A 7,239-nucleotide genomic window follows, 5' to 3' on the forward strand; every position below is an offset into this window, starting at 1 on the left:
CCACCCTGTTTAGGTTAGTGAGGAAGGTGGAGCATTTCTTACTCCCTATTTCCTTCAGGATTTGGTTATATATTTAGCCAATTTTTCACTCGACCATACCTTCGGGTGTATTGTGAAGCATCTGGAGGCTCCAAGTATAGGTTTTTCTGTTTGTGGTTGAAGATCTTGTTGAGTTTTGGGGGAGATTTATCGGTATCGCTTCCTACTCCGCCATTACTCTGACGTCATCTCCCTAGTCCCAATTGTTTATTTTGTTTTTTATTTCACTTAGCTGTGGAGATAAATTGGCAAAAAAATTTCTACGAGAGATGTCGGAGAGTTTACTGCCAATGTCTTCTTTCAAGATTTTTATAGTTTCAAAACTGACATTTAAGTCTTTTATCCATTTTGTATTTATTTTTGTGAATAGCGTAAGTTGGTGGTCTAGTTTTATTTGTTTCCCATGTACATGTCTAATTTTTCAAACACTATTTATTAAAGAGACTTTCTTTACTCCATTGAATGCTTTTAACACCTTTGTCAAGTGTCAATTGACCATAAAGGCATGGTTTTTTTTTTTCTGGGTTGTCTGTTCTGTTCCATTGAGTTGTGTGCCTGTTCTTATGCCAGTACTAAGCTGTTTTGACTACTATGGCTTTATATTGTAACTTGAAATCAGGAAGTGTGATACCTCCCACTTTATTCCTTATTCTCAAGATGTCTGAGGTTATTTGTGGGGTTTTTTTGGTTCCATATAAATTTTTTGAATATTTGATCATATTTGAAGTATGCCATTTGTATTTTAATAGGAATTGCATTGAATATATAGATTGCTTTGGGTAATATAGACATTTTAATGATGTTTATTCTTCCAGTCCATGAATACAGTATGTGTCTCCACTTGTTGATATTTTTCTTGACTTCTTTTTTCAATGTCTTATAATATTCCAAGTACAAGTCTTTTACTTCCTTAGTTAGATTTACTCCTAGGTACTTTATTTTTATTGTTGCAGTAGTGAAGGGGATTGTTTCCTTAATTTCTTTTTCAGACATTATATTGTTGGTATATAAAAATGCCACATATTTCTGAATATTATTTTTACATCCTGCCACTTAGCTGAATTCATTTATCAGGTCTAGTAGTTTTTTGACTGAGACTTTAGTGTTTTCTTTGTACAGTATCAAGTCATCAGCAAATAATGATAGTTGTACTTCTTTTTAAATTTGGATGCTTTTTCTTTTTCTTGTCTGATTGCTGTGACTAGGACTTCAAGAACTATTTTGAATAAGAGTGGTAAAAGGAGGCACTCTTGCATTGTTCCTCATTTTAAGGGGATTGCTTTTAATTTTTGCCCATTGAGTATGATGTTGGCTGTGAGTTTGTCATAGATGGCCTTTATCATGTTGAGGTATGTTCTCTGTATTCCCACTTTGACACATTTTGATCATAAATGGTGCTGGATTTGATCAAATGCTTTTTCTGCATCTATTGATATAATCGTGTAATTTTTATTCTTTATTTGTTTATGTGATGAATTACATTGATTGATTTGCAAATATTGTAACAGCCTTGCCTCTCTGGAATAAATTCTACTTGATCATGATGTATAACTTTTTCCATGTATTGTTGGAACCGGTTTGCTAATATTTTGTTGAGAATTTTAGCATCCATGTTCATCATGGATATTGGAGTATAGGTTTCTTTCTTTGTAATGTCTTTACCTGGTTTTGAAATGAGGATAATGCTTGCCTTTTAAAAGGAGCTTGGAAGTCTTTGCATTCTCTTAAATTTTTTGAAATAGCTTGAGAAGGATACGTGTTAGTTCTTCTTTGAATATTTGGTAGAATTCACCTGTGAAGCCATTGGGTCCAGGACTTTTGTTTGCTGGGATTTTTTTGATAACTGTTTTCATTTCATTTGTAGTAATTGGTCTGTTTAGATTTTCTGATTCTTCCAGATTGAGTTTTGGAAGATAGTATTTTTCTAAGAATTTATCCATTTCTCCTAGGTTGTTCAATTTTTTGGCATGTAGATATTCATACTATTTTCTTACAATTTTTGAATTTCTGCAGTCAGTTGTTACTTTTCCATTTTCATTTCTAATTTTATTTATTTGAGTCCTCTCTCTTTTGTTCTTGATGGGTCTAATTAACAGCTCATTAGTCTTTTCAGCTTTTCAGAGAATCAGCTCTTGGTTTCATTGATATTTTGTATTTTATTTTTAGCCTCTATGTCATTTATTTAAGCTCTAATCTTTATTATTTTTTTCCTTCTACTTCGTCTGAGCTTTATTTGTTTGTTTGTTTTTTTGTAGTTTTTTTTTGATGTGGGGTTATGTTTAAGCTTTTTCTTGCTTTATAAGCTATGCTTGTAATGCTATGAACTTTCAGGACTGCTCTTTCTGTGTCCCATACATTTTGAGTTGTTGTATATTCATTTTCATTTGTTTCCAGGAAGTTTTTGATTTTTTCCTTTATCTCATTGTTAACCCATTTGTTACTTAATAACGTGCTATTTTGGCCTAAAGCGTTTAAATATTTTTCAGTTTTTTTATTGTAGTTGATTTTTAGTTTCATGCCATTGTATTTATAGAAGATGCCTGATATGATTTCAATCTTCTTAAATGTATTTAAGAACTTAGAGAATGTACCATAAGCACTTGAAAAAATATATATATTCTTCTGCTTTGGGGTTAAACTTTCTGAAGATATCTATTAAATCCAGGTGACCTAGTATTTAATGTAAGGTTGCTGTTTCTTTGTTAAATTTTTATCTGGAAGATCTATCTATTAATGTTAGTAGTGTATTAATATCCCCTATTATTATAGTATTGCTGTTGATCTCACTCTTTATGTCCACTAAAATTTGCTTTATATATTTAGGTGCTCCTATATTAGGTGCATACATATTTACAATGGTTATATTCTCCTGATGGATTGCTCCCCTTATCATTATGTAGAGACCTTCTTTATTCTTTACAATAGCCTTTTTTTAAAGGCTATTTTTTCAGATATAAGTATTACTATTGCAGCTCTTTTTTCATGTACGTTTGCATAAAAGACTTTTTCCATCCTTTCACTTTCAGTCTATGTGTATCTTTTGTTTTGAGGTAGGTCTCTTGTAGACAGCATAAATAAAGATCTTGTTTTTTTATCCATGAAGCTATCCTATGTGTTTTGACTGGATCATGTAATTCATTACATTTAAGGTTATTATTGATACGTACTTATTTATTACCATTTTTTCTTTAAATATACAATCTTCTTTTTCTTGATGTCTTTTCTCTTTTTACTGCAGTCACCTTAACATTTTTTTCAGTAGTGGTTTAGTTGTAATGAATTCCTTGAGTTTTTTGTTTGTTTGTTTGAAAAACAGATAAAAAACTTTTTATTTTTCTTTCAATTTTAAACAATAGCCTTACTGTATAAAGAAGTCTTTGTTGTAAGTTCTTGCTTTGCAACACTTTGAATATTTCTTGCCAGTCCCTTCTGGCTTCAAGTGTTTCTGTTGAGAAGTCATTTGTCATCATTATAGGGGCTCCTCTTTAGGTAATTAACTGCTTTTTTTTGCAGCTTCTAGTATTGTTTTTTTCTCTTAGGTTTTGCACTAGAATTATGATGTGTCTTAGTGTATGCCTTTGTGGTTTCTTCTATAATGGGACTCACTGTGCTTCTTAAACTTGTGTGACTTTTTCCTTCATCAATTGAGGGAAATATTCAGCTATGACTTTTAAATTTTTATTATTTTTTAATTTAATTAATTGTATTTACATAGATTCTAAGGTTGCCTCGAATGCATCCCTCCCCCTGATTCCCCACAACATCTTCCTTGCCCCCTCCTTATATTACCCTCCCCACTTCTCTTCAGGTTTATTCCATCCTATCCTCTTCTTTCCCTTTGTCCCTGTTTCCTCTGTTTTCTTTGATCCCTCCTCTGTCTCAATTTTGTTCCTCAGTTTTCATTGTTCCTTGGGTTCCTGAAATGAGTGAGGTCATATGATATTTTTCTTTTGCCGCTTGGCTTATTTCACTTAACATAATAGTTTAAAGGTCTATCCATGTTGTTGCAAAAGGTAATACTTCTTTCTTTTTCATGGCCCCATAGTATTCCATCGTATATATATACCAGGACTTTTTAATCCATGAGTCCACTGACGGACACCTGGGCTGTTTCCAGATCTTTGCTGTTGTGAACAATGCTGCCATAAACATGGGGGTGCATTTCTTCTTTTGAATCATTGATGTGGTTTTCTTGAGATATTTTTCTAAAAGTGGGATGGCTGGGTCAAAAGGTAGTTCTATTTTGATTTTTTAAGGAATCTTCATACTGTTTTCCACAGTGGCTGCACCAGTCCGCATTCCCACCAGCAGTGCAGGAAGGTTTCCCTTTCTCCACATCCTCACTAGCACCTATCGTGTGTTGTTTTGTTGATGAGCACCCTTCTGACTGGTGTGAGGTGATATCTCATTGTGGTTTTAATCTGCATTTCTCTAATGATTAGTGATGTTGAACATTTTTTCATCTGTATATTGGCCATCTGTATGTCTTCTTTGGTGAAGTGTTTATGCATTTCTTTTGCTCATTTTTTTCAATGGATTGTTTGTCTTCCTGGTGTTAGTTTTACAAGTTTTTTATAAATTTTGGTTATTAACTTTTTATCTGACATATTGTCAAATATGTTCTCCTATTGTGTGGTTTGTCTTTTTATTATGTTCATATTGTCTTTAGCTGTACAAAAGCTTTTTAGTTTGATATATTTCCATTTGTTTTTCCTTTCTTTTATTTCACTTTCCCATGGAGATAAATCAGCAAATATATTGCTGCAAGAGATGTCACTGAGCTTACTGCTTATGTTTTCTTCTAAGATGCTGATGGTTTCATGACTTACATTTAAGCCTTTTATCCATTTTGAGTTTGTTTTTGTGAATGATGTAAGTTGGTGGTCTAGTTTCATTTTTTTGCAGGTAGCTGTCCAAGTTTCCCAACACCATTTGTTGAAGAGACTGTCTTTACTCCATTGTATGTTCTTACCTACTTTGTCAAATATCAATTGTCCTTTAAGGTGTGGGTTTATTTCTGGGTTCTCTGGTATGCTTTATTGATCTATTTGCCTGTTCTTATGGCAATACTAAGCTGTTTTGAGTATAGTGGCCTTGTAGTATAACTTGATATCAGGAAGTGTGATACCTCCCACTTTATTCTTTTTTTTCAAGATTGCTGAGGCTCTTTCTGTTGGTTTTATATAAATTATGGAATTTGTGTTTCATATCTTCGAAGTATGTCATTGGTACTTTAATAGGAATTGCATTGAATTCATAGATTGCTTTGGGTAATATAAACATTTTAATGTTATTCTTCCTAGCCGTGAACACAATATATGCTTTCACTTTTTTTATATCTTCTTTGATTTTTTTATTATTCTATAATTTCCCGAGTACTAGTCTTTGACTTCCTTGGTTAAATTTTCTCCTATGTACTTCATTTTTAAGTTGCAATAGTGAAGGGGATTTTTTTTCTCTTTCAGACAGTTCATTGTTGGTGTATAAAAATGCTTCTGATTTCTGTCCATTAAATTTATACTCTGCCACTTTGCTGAATTTATTTGTCATGTCTAGTAGTATTTTGACTGAGACTTTAGGGTTTTTTATATACAGCATCATCTGCAAATAATGATAGTTTTACTTCTTTTTATTTCTTCTTCTTTTTGATGGCTGTAGCTAGGACTTCCAGTACTATGTTGAATAAGGGTGGTGAAAGGGGTCACCCCTGCCTTGTTCCTGATCTTAAGGGAATTGCTTTTAATTTTTGCCCATTGATTATGATGTTGGCAATGGGTTTATCACAGATGTCTACATGCTTTTATCATGTTCAGGTATGTTTCCTGTATTCCCACTTCGCTGAGAGTTTTGATCATAAATGGGCGCTGGATTTTATCAAATGCTCTTTCTGTATCTATTTAAATTATCATGTGGTTTTTCTCCTTTCTTTTGTTTATGTGATGAAGCGCATTGATTGATTTACAAATATTATACCAGTCTTGCCTTTCCAGAATGAATCTCACTTGATCATGATGTATGATATTTTTTTCAATGTATTGTTGGATTCGGTTGGCTACTATTTTGTTGAGGATTTTAGCATCTAGATTCATCAGGGATATTGGCCTATAATTTTTTTTCATTGTGTTGTCTTTGCCTCGTTTTGGAATCAGAATTATGCTCACCTCATAAAAGGAGCTTGGAATTCTTCCTTCCTCTTGAATTTTTTGAAATAGCTTGAGAAGAATAGGAGTTAGTTCTTTGAATATTTGCTAGACTTCCCCTGTGAAGCCATCTGGCCCAGGGCTTTTGTTTTTTTGTTTTTTTTTTTTTCCATTTTTCTGAAGCTGGAAACAGGGTGAGACAGTCAGACAGACTCCCGCATGCGCCTGACCGGGATCCACCCGGCACGCCCACCAGGGGCGACGCTCTGCCCACCAGGGGGCGATGCTCTGCCCATCCTGGGCGTCGCCATGTTGCAACCAGAGCCACTCTAGCGCCTGGGGCAGAGGCCACAGAGCCATCCCCAGCGCCCGGGCCATCTTTGCTCCAATGGAGCCTTGGCTGCAGGAGGGGACGAGAGAGACAGAGAGGAAAGCGCAGCAGAGGGGTGGAGAAGCTAATGGGCGCTTCTCCTGTGTGCCCTGGCCGGGAATCGAACCCGGGTCCTCCGCACGCTAGGCCGACGCTCTACCGCTGAGCCAACCGGCCAGGGTTGGGCTTTTGTTTTTTGATAACTGTTTTGATCTCATTTGTTGCAATCTGTCTGTTTAGGTTTTCTGATTCTTCCAGATGGATTATTGAAAGATTATATGTTTCACCAAATTTGTCCATAATACCTAGGTTGTCTAATCTTTTTGCATACAGTTCTTCATAGTATTTTCTTAAAATATTTTGTATTTCTGTTGTGTCAGTTGTTTCTCTACTCTCAATTTTAATTTTATTTATTTGAGTCCTCTTTCTTTTTTTTTTTTTTTTGGTGAGTCTGAGTAAGGGTTCATTGATCTTGTTTACCCTTTCAAAGAAACAGCTCTCAGTTTTATTGATTCTCTGTATTGTTTGTTTAGCCTCTATGTCATTTATTTCTGCTCTGATCTTTGTTATTATTTTCCTTTTACTACCTCTGGGTTTTACTTGCTCTTCTTCTTCTAGTTCTTTTAGATGCAGTTTTAAGTTTTTATTTTTATTTTTGAGCTTCTTCTAGCTTCTTAAAGTATGCCTGTA

This window comes from Saccopteryx bilineata, chromosome 5 (genome assembly GCF_036850765.1).
Source record: "Saccopteryx bilineata isolate mSacBil1 chromosome 5, mSacBil1_pri_phased_curated, whole genome shotgun sequence".
NCBI lineage: Eukaryota > Metazoa > Chordata > Mammalia > Chiroptera > Emballonuridae > Saccopteryx > Saccopteryx bilineata.